We start from the raw sequence: 17,399 nt of genomic DNA, 5'->3' as shown, positions 1-17,399 counted from the left end.
GAAACTATCAACTTCCGCTTTAACTATACCCACGGACTCTGCCTGCAACGCAGCTTGTGGCAGACCACTCCACAGATTCCCTACTCTCTGGCTAAAAAAATTCCTCCTTACCTCTGTTGTAAAACGTCGCCCCTCAATTTTGAGGCTGTGCCTTCTAGTTCTGGATACCCCCAGCAGAGGAAACATCCTCTCCACATCCACCCTATCTAGTCCTTTCAGCATTTTGGCAGGTTTCAATGAGATCCCATCACATTCTTCTAAATTCCAGTGATTACAGGACCAAAACTGGCAAACGCTCTTCATATGTTAACCCCTTCATTACCACAATCATCCTCATGAATCTCTGGACTCTCCCCAATGACAACACATCCTTTCTGAGATAAGGGGCCCAAAATTGTTGACAATACTCCAAGTGCAGCCTGACTAGCATCTTATAAAGCCTCTGCATTATATCATTATTCTATTCTCTTGGATGCAAGTACCAACATTGCTTTTGCCTTCTTCAACTACACACTCAACCTGTAAATTAACCTTCTGGGCAGTCTTCCATGAGGAGTCCTAACTCCCTCTGCACCTCCAATGTCTGAATTTTCTCCCATTTAGAGAATAGTATGCACTTTTGTTCCTTTTACCAAAACGCATTATCATGCATTTCCCAACATTGTATTCATTCTGCCACTTTTTGCTCATTCTTCCAATTTGTCTAAGCCCTGCTGCAATCATATTACTTCCTCAGCTCTACCTACCCCTCCACCTATCTTCGTATCATCTGCAAACTTTGCCACAAAGCCATCAATTCTATTATCTAAATCATTGACAAACAATGTGAAAAGTAGCAGTCCCAATACTGACCCCTGAGGAACACCACCAATCCCTAGCAGCCAACCAGAAAAGGCCCCTTTTATTCCCACTCACTGCCTCCAGCCTGTCAGCCATTCCTCAATCCATGCCAGTGTCTTTCCCGTAACGCCATAGGGTTTGATCTTCTGAAAACCCAAGTAAGTGACATCCACTGCCTCTGGTTTGTCCACCCTACTTGTTACTTCCTCAAAGAACTCTGACAGATTTGTCAGGCAAGATTTCCCTTCAGAAAAACCATGCTGACTTTGACTTATTTTATCATTAGTCTCCAAGTACCTTGAAACATCCTTAGTAATAGACTCCAACACTTTCTCAATCACTGAGGTTAGGCTAACTGACCTATAATTTCCTTTCCTTTGCTTTCCTCCCTTCCTAAAGAGTGAAGTGACATTTCCAATCTTCCAGTCCTCCAGGACCATGTAATTCTTGAAAGATCATAACCAATGCATCCGTTATCTCTCAACAACCTCTCTGAGGACTCTAGGATGTAGTCCATCTGGCCCAGATGACTTATCTACCTTAAGACCTTTGAGCTTGCCTAGCAATTTTACCTTTGTAATAGCAATGACACTCACGGACCTCTGGCACACTGCTAGTGTCTTCCACAGTGAAGACCCAAGCAAAGTACTCATCAAGTTCATCTGCCATTTCTTTGTCCCCCATTACTACCACACCAGCATCATTTTCCAGTGGTCCAATATCAACTCTCACCTCCTTTTCACTATTATAATTTTGGCTAGTTTGCCCTCATCTTTTTTGCCCTCATATTTAATCTTTTCCCTCCTTACAGCTTTTTTAGTTGTTTTTTGTTGGATTTGAAGAGCTTCCCACTCATCCAACTTCCCATTCACTTTTGTTACCTTATTTGCACTTTATGCTGTCCTTAACTTTACTTGTCGGCCACAGTTGCCCACCTGTGCCATTTGAGAACTATTTCTTCTGTGAGACATATCTATCCTGCGCCTTGTGAACTATTCCCAGAAACTTCAGCCACCTCTGCTCTGTCGTCATGCCTGCCAGTATTCTTCTCCAATCCACCTGGGTAAGCTCCTCTCTCATGCTTCTGTAATTCCCTTTATTCCATTGTGATACTGATACATGTGACTTGTGTTTCTCCCTCTCAAATTGCAGTATGAATTCAATCACATTAAGGGTTCCTTCACATTAAGCTCCCTAATAAGATCCGGGTTATTACCCAACACCCAATCTAAGATAATCTTTCCCCAAGTAGACTCAAACACAAGCTGCTCTAAAAAGCCATCTCGTAGGCATTCAACAAGTGCCCTCTGTTGTGATCCAACACCAACCTGATTTTCCCAATCCCCTTGCATATTGAAGCCCCCCATTACAATTGTGACATTACACTTTTTATGTGCCTTTTCCAGCTCCCTTTGCAATCTCAACCCCACATCTTGGCTACTATTTGGTAGCCTATATATGACTCCCGTAATAGTTTTTTTACCCTTGCCATTTCATAACTACACCCAGAAAGATTCAACATTCTCCGACCCTGTGACACCTCTTTCTAAAGATGTAATTCCATCTCTTACAAACAGAGCCACACCACCACCTAAGCCTTCCTGCCTGTCCTTTTGATACAAAGTATATCCTTTGATGTTGCTCCCAATTATGACCTTCTTTCAGCCACAACTCAGTGATGCCCACAATGTCATACCGTCTAATCTCTAACTGTGCCATGAGTTTGTCCACCTTATTCCGAATGCTACACTCATTTAAATAAAGCACCTTCAGTCCTGCTTTCTTAGCCCTTTTGAACTTTGCCTCAGTGGTACAATTTAGCTCTTTGCTCTGTCTGCATTTGTACCCAATCATTGGCTTGTCCTTCATCACATTCATGTTACACCCATCATTTACTTGTAAACCTGCTGGCTCGTCCTCAGCTCTATCATACTGGTTCCCATCCTCCTGCCATAATTAGTTTAAATCTCTCCCAACAGCTCTAGTAATCTGCCCACAAGAATATTGGTCCCCCTTGTATTCAAGTGCAACCTCTCCCTTTTGTACAGGTGCTACCTGCCCCAGAAGAGGTCCCAATGATCCAGAAATCTGAATCCCTGCCCCTGCTCCAATTCTTCAGCCACACATTTATCCACCACCTCATTCTATTCCTATCCTCACTGTCGCGTGGCACAGGCAGCAGATTACTATCCTTGAGGTTCTGCTTCTCAGCTTCCTTTCCAACTCCCTGTATTCTTTTTTCAGGACCTCCTCCTTTTTCTACCTATGTCGTTAGTACCAATATGTACCATGACTTCTGGCTGCTCACCCTCACATTTCAGGATATCGTGGATACATTCAGAAATATCACTGACCCTGGCACCTGGGAGAGAAATTATCATCAGTTTTATCTTTTTCACATCAATAGAATTGCTGTCTCCCTTTCTGCAGAGTCCCCTATCACTGCTGCCATCCTTTTCAGTTCCCCACCCTTCTGGGCCACAGGACCAGACTCAGTGCCAGAGGCACGGCTGCTGTTGCTTCCCCTAGTTAAGTGGTCCCCCCAGCAGCACTCAAAATAGAGTACACATTGTTGAAGGGGATGGCCACTATCTGACATTCTCCCTTCCCTCTCCTGACAGTCACCTATTTATCTGTCTTGTGTAGCCTTGGGGTGACTACCTCCCTGTAGCTCCTGTCTCTCACTCCTTCGTATTCCCTAATAAGCCGAAGGTCATCGAGCTGCAGCTCCAGTTCTTTTATACTGTCTCTAAGCTGCAGCTCGGTGCACCTGGTGCAGACGTGGCCATTGGGGAGGCTGGTTGTCTCCCAGATATCCTACATCTGACACCCAGAACGGAACACTGGCTCTGTAGACATACCCTCTATTCTCTCAAGAGTTCAATAAGGAAAAAGAAATACAGAATGAACTTACCTAAATAATTTGCCTCCCCCTATTCTCGCCGAGGCCCTGTTGAGCTAAAGCTGTACCACTCTGACTCAAGACCACTCCTATGATGACCGCTTCACGAGAAGGTGCCTCTCTTTTGTGGAGACTGGGTTTGTAAAGTTCTTCGCCGGACTTGCACAGGAACACTTCAGCTGCACCCGTGCTGTACTCCAGTCAAAGTCTCCCACAAGTGCAGTCCCTGCCCCAGACCCAATCACAGTGCAAACACGGTGCACCTCAAAAACCTCCCATTTTCCCCAGCTGCATGAAAGGAATCTGGCTTGCATCTACTGCAGTTGTACAAGGCCTTGGTGAGACCACACCTGGAGTATTGTGTGCAGTTTTGGTCCCCTAATCTGAGGAAAGACATCCTTGCCATAGAGGGAGTACAAAGAAGGTTCACCAGATTGATTCCTGGGATGGCAGGACTTTCATATGAAGAAAGACTGGATGAACTGGGCTTATACTCGTTGGAATTTAGAAGATTGAGGGGGATCTGATTGAAACGTATAAAATCCTAAAGGGATTGGACAGGCTAGATGCAGGAAGATTGTTCCCGATGTTGGGGAAGTCCAGAACGAAGGGTCACAGTTTGAGGATAAAGGGGAAGCCTTTTAGGACCGAGATTAGGAAAAACTTCTTCACTCAGAGAGTGGTGAATCTGTGGAATTCTCTGCCACAGGAAGCAGTTGAGGCCAGTACATTGGCTATATTTAAGAGGGAGTTAGATATGGCCCTTGTGGCTACGGGGATCAGAGGGTATGGCGGGAAGGCTGGGGCGGGGTTCTGAGTTGGATGATCAGCCATGATCATAATAAATGGCGGTGCAGGCTCGAAGGGCCGAATGGCCTACTCCTGCACCTATTTTCTATGTTTCTATATCTTAGTGAGCCGATGAAACGTAACATGAAATTTTATATGACTGATATTCACCAACTTGGCTGAATGAGTTTTAAAGGAGAAATGAGATAATGAAGTGGAGTGGTTTAGGGAGAACATTCCAGAGTTGGAAGACTAATGAAGTGAACCAAACAAATTGCATCAAATTGGACTTTACACATTTGACATGTTGTCATTTACATTTCAGACAAAATAATCTTGATTTTGTTGGTCATCTCAACTGGTTAAAGGGCATGGCCAAAGAGCCCTTTCTGAGATGAAGGTATTTTAAAAGAAGTTTGTCACCTGTCACAAGCTGCATATCATAGAATATGATCAACTGAATGGCAATGCAAATACTGAACAGGTCTTGAACTTCCCATGAAACCACATGAACTCCCTCAGTAGATATAGTTAAGATAAGGTTGGACAGATGTTTGTATAGTAGGGGAGTTAAGGGTTAACATAGAACATAGAATAGTACAGCACAGTACAGGCCCTTCAGCCCACAATGTTGTGCCGACTCTCAAACCCTGCCTCCCATATAAGCTTCCACCTTAAATTCCTCCATATACCTGTCCAGTAGTCTCTTAAATTTCACTAGTGTATCTGTCTCCACCACTGACTCAGGCAGTGCATTCCACGCACCAACCACTCTCTGAGTGAAAAACCTTCCTCTAATATCCCCCTTGAATTTCCCACCCCTTACCTTAAAGCCATGTATTGAGCAGTGGTGCCCTGGGGAAGAGGCGCTGGCTATCCACTCTATCTATTCCTCTTATTACCTTGTACACCTCTATTAGGTCTCCTCTCATCCTCCTCCTCTCCAAAGAGTAAAGCCCTAGCTCCCTTAATCTCTGATCATAATGCATACTGTCTAAACCAGGCAGCATCCTGGTAAATCTCCTCTGTACCCTTTCCAATGCTTCCACATCCTTCCTATAGTGAATATAGGAAACCATATGCAAACCATAACACCAGCAACAACAATGCCAAGCACTGAAACCTCCCTGGATCCCATGCCTTCTGACTTTCTGAATAAGCCTACTGTGTGGAACCTTGTCAAATGCCTTACTAAAATCCATATAGATCACATCCACTGCACTACCCTCATCTATATGCCTGGTCACCTCCTTAACGAACTCTATCAGGCTTGTTAGACACGATCTGCCCTTCACAAAGCCATGCTGACTGTCCCTAATCAGACCATGATTCTCTAAATGCCCATAGATCCTATCTCTAAGAATCTTTTCCAACAGCTTTCCCACCACAGACGCAAGGCTCACTGGTCTATAATTACCCGGACTATCCCTACTACCTTTTTTGAACAAGGGGACAAGATTCGCCTCCCTCCAATCTTCTGGTACCATTCCTGTGGACAACGAGGACATAAAGATCCTAGCCAGAGGCTCAGCAATCTCTTCCCTCACCTCGTGGAGCAGCCTGGAGAATATTCCATCAGGTCCCGGGGACTTATCCGTCCTAATGTATTTTAACAACTCCAACACCTCCTCTCCCTTAATATCTACATGCTCTAGAACATCAACCTCACTCATATTGTCCTCACCATCAAGTTCCCTCTCATTGGTGAATACCGAAGAGAAGTATTCATTGAGGACCTCGCTCACTTCCACAGCCTCCAGGCACATCTTCCCACCTTTACCTCGAATTGGTCCTACCTTCACTCCTGTCATCCTTTTGTTCCTCACATAATTGAAGAATGCCTTGGGGTTTTCCTTTACCTTACTCGCCAAGGCCTTCTCATGCCCCCTTCTTGCTCTTCTCAGCCCCTTCTTAATCTCCTTTCTTGCTTCCCTATATTCCTCAATAGACCCATCAGATCCTTACTTCCTAAACCTCATGTATGCTGCCTTCTTCCACCCGACTAGATTTTCCACCTCACTTGTCACCCATGGTTCCTTCACCCTACCATTCTTTATCTTCCTCACCAGGACAAATTTATCCCTAACATCCTGCAAGAGATCTCTAAACATCGACCACATGTCCATAGTACATTTCCCTGTAAAAACATCATCCCAATTCACACCCGCATAAAGGTTATGGGCGAAAGGCAGGTAGGTAGAGATGAGTCCATGGCCAGATCAGCCATGATCTTATTGAATGTTGGAACAGGGTTGGCAGACCAGATGCCCTACTCCTGCTCTATTTCTTATGTTCTTATGAAGTGAAAAATGGAGAAAAAAGAAGTCCAAGACTGCTACCTTGTTAAATTGGCATCATGGGTAGAGAGAGTCATAAAGAGCTGTTGGCACAAAAGGTGTAGGGGCAGATAGGCCATTCAGCCCATTGGCCTTCATGAACCAATGTATTGAGTACGGGAGTTGAAATGTTCTGCTGAAGTTGTGTAAGAAGTTGGTGTTACCTAATTTGGAGTATTGCATTTACCTATAGGTGAGATTTGATAGAGGTATAAAGATTATTGAGGGGTATAGATAGGGCAAATGCAAGATACAGCTGTATTTCCATCTTTAATATCTTTATTTTTCCTTTTCAGGGTTCTTTTGACCTGGAGTTACATGCTGACTTTGGTTCTTTACGGGAATGGAACCCGCTCTCCGAGTTTCATAACTGGCCATTGTTCAGCATGCCAAGGGCTCGGCCTGAGAGTCTAGCTTGAATTCAGAAGCCTAAGATCTCGGGGCTCTGGAGACGGGCAGATCGAGGGTCAGTGTCACGGCAGGAAAACCACGTATCATCGGGGGAATCGAAATATCTATGGCTGTGTGCCCGGAGACCCGAGATCTTTGAGATCTTCAGGCACAGAGCTCAAAAAAAAACAACGTAATGGACTATTAGCATCGTAAACCAGCGAGTTGTTTGTAATGTTTCCCTGCTTGCTGGGAAAAATGGAGACACCTTCTTCTCCCTTATTAGGGAGAGAGAGAGCCAGTGGTATGCTGAATGCCGGGTGAAACGCAAAGTCTTTGGAGTAACTGCAAGTCTGTGTCTTTGCTGTTGTTTTGCTCACGCTTGAGTGCTCGGTGGCAGATGCTGACGCTTTTGTTTGCCGGTGGGGGGAGAGGGGATTGTTGCTTGCTGTCACTTACGTGCGGGAGGGAGGGGAGCTGGGGGGGGCTTTGGGGTTCTAACATTTAACTGTCATTCATTCTTTGGGCACTTCTCTGTTTTCGTGGATGGTTGCGAAGAAGAAGCATTTCAGGATGTATATTGTATACATTTCTCTGATATTAACTTGGACCTTTGATCCTTTTAAGAAGGCTTTCCACTGTGGTGAGGTGGGACTGCAATTAGAGGTCATATGCTAAGGGTGAAAGGTGAAATGTTCGAGAGGAACACAAGAGGTAACTTCTTCACTCAAAGGGTGGTGAGATGCAGGTTCAATTTCAACGTCTGAGAGAAATTTGGATAGGTACATGCATGGGAGGAGTACAGAGGACTATGGTCTGGGTGCAGGTTTATGGAACTAAACAGCATAATAGATTGGCACAGAATATTGACAAGCATCCCCTTAAAGCAAGGGGTGTAGATGGGGTGGAGTTTGCTAGGTATGTTCAGTAAGGTTTCTTGATGTGATATGTAGATAAGCCAAATAGAGGTTGTACATGATCTGGTATTAGGAAATGTACCTGGTCAGCTGTTAGATAGCACGATGGGAGAGCATTTTGGAGGTAGTGATCACAACTCTGTCTCCTTTACCATAGCACTGGAGAGGGATAGGAGCAGATAATTTGGAAAAATATTTAATTGGGGTAGGGGGAATATGATGTTATTAGGCAGAAACTTGGGAGCATAAGTTGGAAGCAGATGTTCTCAGGGAAATACATGACAGAAATGTGGCAAATGTTCAGGGTCTTCCCAAACCAGAAACCCTGGATTCTGAGGCTGAGGTACAGAGATGTTTCCAACAGGTGGACAGTCACAAGGCTGCGGGACCGGACAGCATCCCAGGGCAAGTACTCAGGATGTGCCCAGCACAACTGGCAGGTATGTTTACAGACATTTTTAATCTCTTCTTCAAATTATCCAACATTGTCCCTGTACCAAAACAGACCAAGATAACATGCCTTAATAACTGGTGCCCTATCGCACTCACCACAATAATAAGCAAATGCTTTGAAAGGCTGGTCAAGGATTACATCTGCAGCTTGCTACCACCCAGACTGGACCGCCTACAATTCACCTACCAACACAACCGATCGACAGACGACACAATAGCCACAGCTCTACATACCGTCCTTACACATCTGGAGAAGGATGCTTATGTGAGAATGCTGTTCTTGGACTACAGTTCAGCATTCAACACCATAATTCCATCCAGGTTCCACAGGAAGCTCAGGAGAGACCTCAGCCTCAATGCTACCTTGGATCTTGGACTTCCTGTCAGATCGCTGGCAGGTGGTAAGAGTGAGCTCCCTCACCTCCAGCCCTCTGACTCTCAGCACAGGAGCCCCTCAGGGCTGTGTACTAAGTCCCCTCCTTTACTCCCTGTATACCCATGACTGTGTCGCCACCCACAGCTCCAATCTACTAATTCAATTTGCTGATGACACTACATTGATTGGCCTTATCTCAAACAATAACGAGGTGGCCTACAGGGAAGAAGTCATCTCTCTGACACAGTGATGTCAAGAACACAACCTCTCCCTCAATGTCGCAAAAACAAAGGAGCTGGGTGTGGATTACAGGTGGAATGGAGATGGGCTAACCCCTATTGACATCAATGGATCTGGGGTTGAGAGGGCATCCACATCACCGAGGACCTCACGTGGTCTGTACACACCAGCTGTGTGGTGAACAAGGCACAACAGCACCTCTTTCACCTCAGACGGTTGAGGAAGTTTGCTATGGACCCCCAAATCCTAAGAACTTTCTACAGGGGCACAATTGAGAGCATCCTGACTGGCTGCATCACTGCCTGGTATGGGAACCGTACCTCCCTTAATTGCAAGATTCTGTAGAGAGTGCTGCAGACAGCCCAGTACATCTGTAGTTGTGAACTTCCCATGATTCAGGAAATTTTAAAAAACAGCTGTGTAAAAAGGGCCTGAAGGATCATTGGGGAACCGATATACCCCAACCACAATCTATTCCAGCTGCTACCATCTGGGAAACAGTACCGCAGCATAAAAGCCAGGACCAACAGGCTCCGGAACAGCTTCTTCCACTAAGACATCAAACTAATTAACTCACAATTTGAGTGTATTTCTATGTTACATTGTTCTATTTATTATAAATTATCATAAATTACTATGGTTTTTGCACATTTAGATGGAGACGTAACAAAGATTTTTACTCCTCTTGTATGTGAAGGATGTCAGAAATAAAGTCAATTCAGTGAATACTTTGCTTCAGTATACACCAGTGAAAAGGATCTTGGCAATTGTCGGAGTGACTTACAGCAGACTGAAAAGCTTGAGCATGAAGACATTAAGAGGATGTGCTGGAGCTTTTGAAAAGCATTACGCTAGGTAGATCGCCAGTCCAGATGAGATATACCCTGGGAAGCAAAGGAGGAGATTGCTGAGCCACTGGCAATGATCTTTGCATCATCAATAGGCAAGGGAGAAGTACCAGAGGATTGGAGGGTTGAAAATGTTGTTCTCTTGTTCAAGAAAGGGAGTAGAGATAACCCAGGAAATTATAGACCAGTGAGTCTGACTTCAGTGGTAGGCAAGTTGTTGGAAAAGATCCTGAGAGGTAGGGTTTATAAACATTTGGAGAGGCATAATATGATAAGGGGTAGTCAGCATGGCTTTTTCAAGGGCAGGTCATGCCTCACGAGCCGATTGAATTCTTTGAGGATGTAACAATACACGTTGATGAAAGTAGACATGAGAAAATCTGTAGATGCTGGAAATTCAAACAACACACACAAAATGCTAGTAGAACACAGCAGGCCAGGCAGCATCTATAGGAAGAAGTACAGTCGACGTTTCTGGCTGGGACCCTCCGTCAGGACTAACTGAAGGAAGAGCTAGTCTAAGAGATTTGAAAGTGGGAGGGGGAGGGGGAGATCCAACATGATAGGAGGAGACAGGAGGGGGAGGGATGGAGCCAAGAGCTGGACAGGTGATTGGCAAAAGGGATATGAGAGGATCATGGGACAGGAGGCCCAGGGAGAAGGAAAGGGGGAGGGGAGCCTAGAGGAAGATGGAGAGCAGGCAAGGAGTGATTGTGAGAGGAACAGAGAGAGAAAAAAAAGGGGGAAATAATAAATAAATAAGGGATGGGATAAGAAGGGGAGGAGAGGCATTAACAGAAGTTAGAGAAATCAATGTTCATGCCATCAGGTTGGAGGCTACCCAGATGGAATACAAGGTGTTGTTTTTCCAACCTGAGTGTGGCTTCATCTTGACAGTAGAGGAGGCCATGGATTTATTGATGAAAGTAGAGCAGTGTATATGGATTTCAGTAAGGTATTTGATAAGGTTCCCCATGCAAGGCTCATTCAAAAAGTAAGGAGGCATGGGATCCAAGGAGACCTTGCTTTGTGAATCCTGATTTGGCTTGCCCACAGAAGGCAAAATGTGGTTGTAGATGGTTTGTATTCTGCATGAGGTCAGTAACTTGTGGTGTTCTGCGAGGATCTGTTCTGGGACCCCTCCTCTTTGTGATTTTTATAAATGACCTGGATGAGGAAGTGGAGGGATGGGTTAGTAAGTTGCTGATGACACAAAGGTTGGGGGTGTTGTGGATAGTGTTGAGGGCTGTCAGAGGTTACAGCGGGACATTGATAGGATACAAAACTGGGCTGAGAAGTGGCAGATGCAGTTCAACCCATTCAAGTGTGAAGTGTTTCACTTTGATTGGTCAAATTTGAAGGCAGAATATAATACAAATTGTAAGACTCTTGGCAGTGTGGAGGATCTGAGTGATCTTGGGGTCGTCCATAGGACACTCAAAGCTGCTGCACAGATTGACAGTGTTGTTAAGAAGGTATATGGTGTGTTGGCCTTTGTCAACTGTGGGATAGATTTCAAGAGCCATGAGGTAATGTTACAGCCACATAGGACCCTGGTCAGACCCCACTTGGAGTACTGTGTTCAGTTCTGGTCACCTCACTACAGGAAGGATGTGGATACTATAGCGAGAGTGCAGAGGAGATTCACAAGGATGTTGCCTGGATTGGAGAGTGTGCTTTATGAGAATAGGTTGAGTGAACTTGGCCTTTTCTCCTTGGAGCGACGCAGGATGAGAGGTGACCTGGTAGAGGTGTACTGTACAAGATGATGAGAAGCATTGATCGTGTGGATAGCCAGAGGCTTTTTCCCAGGGCTGAAACAGCTAACACGAGGGGGCATAGTTTTAAGGTGTTTGAAAGTGGGTATGGGGAGGGGGGGGAGCGAGGATGTCAGAGGCAAGATTTTCCACACACAGAGTGGTGGGTGTAAGGAATGCACTGCCAGTGAAGTCGGTAAAGACAGATATAATAAGGTCTCTTAAGAGCTTCTTCGGTAGGTACATGGAGCTTAGAAAAATAGAGGGCTATGCAGTATGGAAATTCTAGGCAGTTTCTTGAGTAGGTTACATTGTGGGTCAAAGGGCTTATAATGTGCTGTAGATTTCTATGTTCAATGTAAAAAAAAATCGAAAAGGGCAAATACAGGACTGAAGATATCATATTTGAATACGCGCAGAATAGAGAATAAGGTAGCTGAACTTGTAACACGTTATATACATTGACATGTATGATGTTGTGCACATCACTCATTTATGGCTGAAAGATTATAGCTGGGAGTTTAATGTCTAAGGATATACAGTGTATTGTATCGAAAGGACAGGCAGGTAGGCATGGCTTTGCTGTTAAAAAATGACATCAAGTCATTAGAAAGAGGTGACATGGGGTCAGAAGGTGTTGAATCGTTGTGGGTAGAGTTGAGGAACCGCAAGGGTAAAAATCCTGATGGCTGTTATTTTCAGATGTCCAGACAGGAGTAAGGCTGAGGTCTACAAATGACAGAGAGAGGGATAGAAAATGTATGCCAAAATGACAATATTATGATAGTCATGGGGGATTTCAATAGATCGGGACATTCTGGTTGGTGCTGGTTCCCTAGTGGGAGAATTTCAGAATGCTAATGAGATGGCTTCTGAGAGCAGCTCATGTTTGAGCCCACTAGGAGATCAGCTATTTTCAATTGGATTTTGTGCAAATTAAAGAGATAAGGTAAAGGAACCCTTAAGGGAGTGATCATAATATGATTGAATTCACCCTGAAATTTGAGAAAGAGAAGCTAAAATCAGATGGACAGTATTGCAGTGGAGTAAATGGAATTACAGAGGCAAGACAGAGGAGCTGGCCAGACCTGATTTGAAAAGAACACTGGCATGGATGACAGCAGAGCAGCAATTTGCTAAAATTTGTGGAAGCAAATTTCTAGAAGCCGCAGGATATATACATATACATATATAATGTGGATAAATGTGAGGTTATCCACTTTGCTGGCAAGGACAGGAAAACAGATTATTATCTGAATGGTGGCTGATTAGGAAAAGGGGAGGTGCAACAAGACCCGGGTGTCATTATACACCAGTCATTGAAAGTGGGCATGCAGGTACAGCAGGCGGTGAAAAAGGCGAATGGTGACAGGAGCAGGGAGGTACTACTGCAGTTGTACAAGGCCTTGGTCAGACCACACTTGGAGTATTGTGTACAGTTTTGGTCCCCTAATCTGAGAAAAGACATCCTTGCCATAGAGGGAGTACAAAGAAGGTTCACCAGATTGATTCCTGGGATGGCAGGACTTTCATATGATGAAAGACTAGATCGGCTAGGCTTATACTCGTTGGAATTTAGAAGATTGAGGGGGGATCTTATTGAAACATATAAATTCCTTAAAGGGATTGGACAGGCTAGATGCAGGAAGATTGTTCCCGATGTTGGGGAAGTCCAGAACGAAGGGTCACAGTTTGAGAATAAAGGGGAAGCCTTTTAGGACCGAGATTAGGAAAAACTTCTTCACAGAGAGTGGTGAATCTGTGGAATTCTCTGCCACAGGAAACAGTTGAGGCCAGTTCATTGGCTATATTTAAGAGGGAGTTAGATATGGCCCTTGTGGCTAAAGGGATCAGGGGGTATGGAGGGAAGGCTGGTACAGGGTTTTGAGTTGGATGATCAGCCATGATCATACTGAATGGCGGTGCAAGCTCGAAGGGCCGAATGGCCTACTCCTGCACCTATTTTCTATGTCTATGTCTATCCCAAAGAGGAAGTAGTAACATAACTGTGGTTAACAAGAGAAATCAAAGCCAACATAAAAGCCAAAGAGAGCCAAATGGAGCAAAATTTAGTGGGAATTTCAGTGGATTAGGAAGCTTTTAAAAACCAGCAGAAGGCAACTAAAAAATTCAATAAGAAGGAAAAGATGGAATATGAAAGTAATGTTTCTGTGACGATGTTTCTATGGCTATCAGGCAGGAAATTGGAAACAGATGTTCTCAGGGAAAAGTACGCAAGAAATGTGGCAAATGTTCAGGGGATATTTGTGTGGAGTTCTGCATAGGTACGTTCCAATGAAACAGGGAAGTTATGGTAGAGTACAGGAACCGTGGTGTATAAAGGCTGTAGTACATCTAGTCAAGAAGAAAAGAAAAGCTTACAAAAGGTTAAGAGAGCTAGGTAATGTTAGAGAGCTAGAAGATTATAAGGCTAATAGGAAGCAGCTTAATAGCCAAAAGCAGAGATTGATAGGCTCTTGATTGGACACAGCATCAACATTATGGGGAGTAGGACAGGGAGTGGGGCTGAGGAAGAGAAAAATAATGATCAGCCATGAGTGAATGGTGGGGCAGACGTGATAGGCCAAATGGCATAATTCCACTCCTATGTCTAACGGTCTCATGGAATCGTCAAGAAGAAAAGAAAAACTTACAAATGGTTCAGAGAGCTAAGTAATGTTAGAGATCTAGAAGATTATAAGGTTAACAGGAAGGAGCTTAAGAAGAAAATTAGGAGAGCCAGAAGGGGCCATGAAAAGGCCTTGGCAGGCAGGATTAAGGAAAACCCCAAGGCATTCTACGAGTATGTGAAGAGCAAGAGGATAAGACATGACAGAATAGGACCAATCAAGTGTGACAGTGGAAAATGTGTATGGAACCGGAGGAAATAGCAGAGGTACTTAATGAATACTTTACTTCAGTATTCACTGTGGAAAAGAATCTTGGTGATTGTAGTGATGATTTGCAGCAGACTGAAAAGCTTGAGCATGTAGATATTAAGAAAGAGGATGTGCTGGAGCTTTTGGAAACCATCAAGTTGGATAAGTCGCCGGGACCGGATGAGATTTACTCCAGGCTACTGTGGGAGGTGAGGGAGGAGATTGCTGAGCCTCTGGCGATGATCCTTGCATCATCAATGGGGACGGGAGGGGTTCCGGAGGATTGGAGGGTTGCAGATGTTGTTCCTTTATTCAAGAAAGTGAGTAGAGATAGCCCAGGAAATTATAGACCAGTGAGTCTTATAAGCTGATGGAGAAGATCCTGAGAAGCAGGATTTATGAACATTTGGAGAGGTATAATATGATTAGAAGTGGTCAGCATGGCTTTGTCAAGGGCAGGTCATGCCTTACGAGCCTGACTGAATTTTTTGAGGATGTGACTAAACACATTGATGAAGGAAGAGCTGTAGATGTAGTGTATATGGATTTCAGCAAGGCATTTGATAAGGTACCCCATGCAAGGCTTATTGAGAAAGTAAGGAGGCATGGGATCCAAGGGGACATTGCTTTGTGGATCCAGAATTGGCTTGCCCACAGAAGGCAAAGAGTGGTTGTAGATGGGTCATATTCTGCACGAAGGTCGGTCACCAGTGGTGTGCCTCAGGGATCTGTTCTGGGACTCTTACTCTTCATGATTTTTATAAGTGACCTGGATAAGGAAGTAGAGGGATGCGTTAGTAAGTTTGCTGATGACACAAAGGTTGGAGGTGTTGTGGATAGTATGGAGGGCTGTCAGAGGTTACAGCGGGACATAGATAGAATGCAAAACTGGGCTGAGCAGTGGTAGGTGGAGTTAAACCCAGATAAGTGTGAAGCGTTTCATTCTGGTAGGTCAAATATGATGGCAGAATATAGTATTAATGGTAAGACTCTTGACAGTGCAGAGGATCAGAGGGATCTTGGGATCCAAGTCCACAGGATACTCAAAGCAGCTGTACAGGTTGATTGTGTGGTTAAGAAGGCGTACAGTGTATTGGCCTTCATCAATCGTGGAATTGAATTTAGGTGCTGAGAGGTAATGTTGCAGTTATATAGGACCCTGGTCAGACCCCACTTAGAGTTCTGTGCTCAGTTCTGGTCGCCTCACTACAGGAAGGATGTGAAACCCATAGAAAGGATGCAGAGGAGATTTACGAGGATATTGCCTGCATTGGGGAGCATCCCTTATGAGAATAGGTTGAGTGAACTCGGTCTTTTCTCCTTGGAGTGACGGAGGATGAGAGGTGACCTGATAGAGGTGTACAAGATGATGAAAGGCATTGATCATGTGGATAGTCAGAGGCCTTTTCCCAGGGCTGAAATGGTTGCCAGAAGAGGACACAGGTTTAGGGTGCTGGGGAGTAGGTACAGAGGAGATGTCAGGGGTAAGTTTTTACTCAGAGAGTGGTGAGTGTGTGGAATGGGCTGCCGGCAAATTTGTGGGCCAAAGGGCCTGTATTGTGCTGTAGGTAGTGGATGATTGCTTATCAGACTGGAGGCCTGTGACTAGTGGTGTGCCTCAAAGATCTGTGCTGGGACCATTGTTGTTTGTTGTCTATATCAATGATCTGGATAATAATGTGGTAAATTGGATCAGCAAGTTTGCTGATGACACTAAGATTGGAGGCGTCGTGGACAGCAAGGAAGGCTTTCAAAACTTGCAGAGGGATCTGGACCAACTAGAAAAATGGGCCAGAAAATGGCAGATGGAATTTGATGTAGACAAGTGTAAGGTGTCGCATTTTGGAAGAACAAATCAAGGTAGGACATACACAGTAAATGGTATGGCACTGAAGAGTGCAGAGGAACAAAGAGATCTGGGAGTTCAGATACATAATTCCTTGAAAGTGGCGTCACAGATAGACAGGGTTGTAAAGGAGGCTTTTGGCATCCTGGCACTCATAAATCAAGGTATTGAGTATAGGAGTTGGGATGCTATGGGGAGGTTGTTTAAGACATTGGTGAGGCCAGATTTGGAGTATTGTGTACAGTTCTGGTCACCTAACTATAGGAAGGATATCAGTAAGATTGAAAGAGTGCAGAGAAGATTTACTAGGATGTTGCCAGGTCTTCAGGAGTTGAGCTACAGGGAAAGACTGAACAGGTTAGGACTTTATTCCTTGGAGCGTAGAAGAATAAGGGGAGATTTGATTGAGGTTTACAAAATTATGAGGGGTATAGACAGAGTAAATGCGAGTAGGCTCTTTCCACTTAGATTAGGAGAGATAAATAGGAGAGGACATGGCTTTAGGGTGAAAGGGGAAAGGTTTAGGGGAACATTAGGGGGAGCTTCTTCACTCAGAAAGTGGTGGGAGTGTGGAATGAGCTGCCATCTGACGTTGTAAATGTGGGCTCACTCTTAAGTTTTAAGAATAAATTGGATAGATACATGGATGGGAGAGGTCTGGAGGGTTATGGACTGGGTGCAGGTCAATGGGACTAGCGGAATAAAGTTTTGGCACAGACTAGAAGGGCCAAATGGCCTGTTTTCTGTGTTCTCGGGTTCTAGATTTTCTATGTTTTCTATTTATTTATTGAGATACAGCACAGAATAGGCTCTTCCAGCCCTCTGA

General features: G+C 44.5%; 1 protein-coding gene across 3 annotated transcripts in view; it reads right to left on the bottom strand.

The window, feature by feature from the left end:
• tmem71 (transmembrane protein 71) overlaps window positions 1-17,399 on the bottom strand; it is an 84,525-nt gene that overhangs the window by 46,171 nt on the left and 20,955 nt on the right. The gene's annotated exons all lie outside the window — the stretch shown is intronic.

This window comes from Mobula birostris, chromosome 1 (assembly GCF_030028105.1).
Source record: "Mobula birostris isolate sMobBir1 chromosome 1, sMobBir1.hap1, whole genome shotgun sequence".
In the NCBI taxonomy this organism is placed as follows: Eukaryota; Metazoa; Chordata; class Chondrichthyes; order Myliobatiformes; family Myliobatidae; genus Mobula; species Mobula birostris.
Note: the sequence above shows the minus strand (reverse complement) of the source record. Positions and strands in the feature narration are given on the sequence as shown.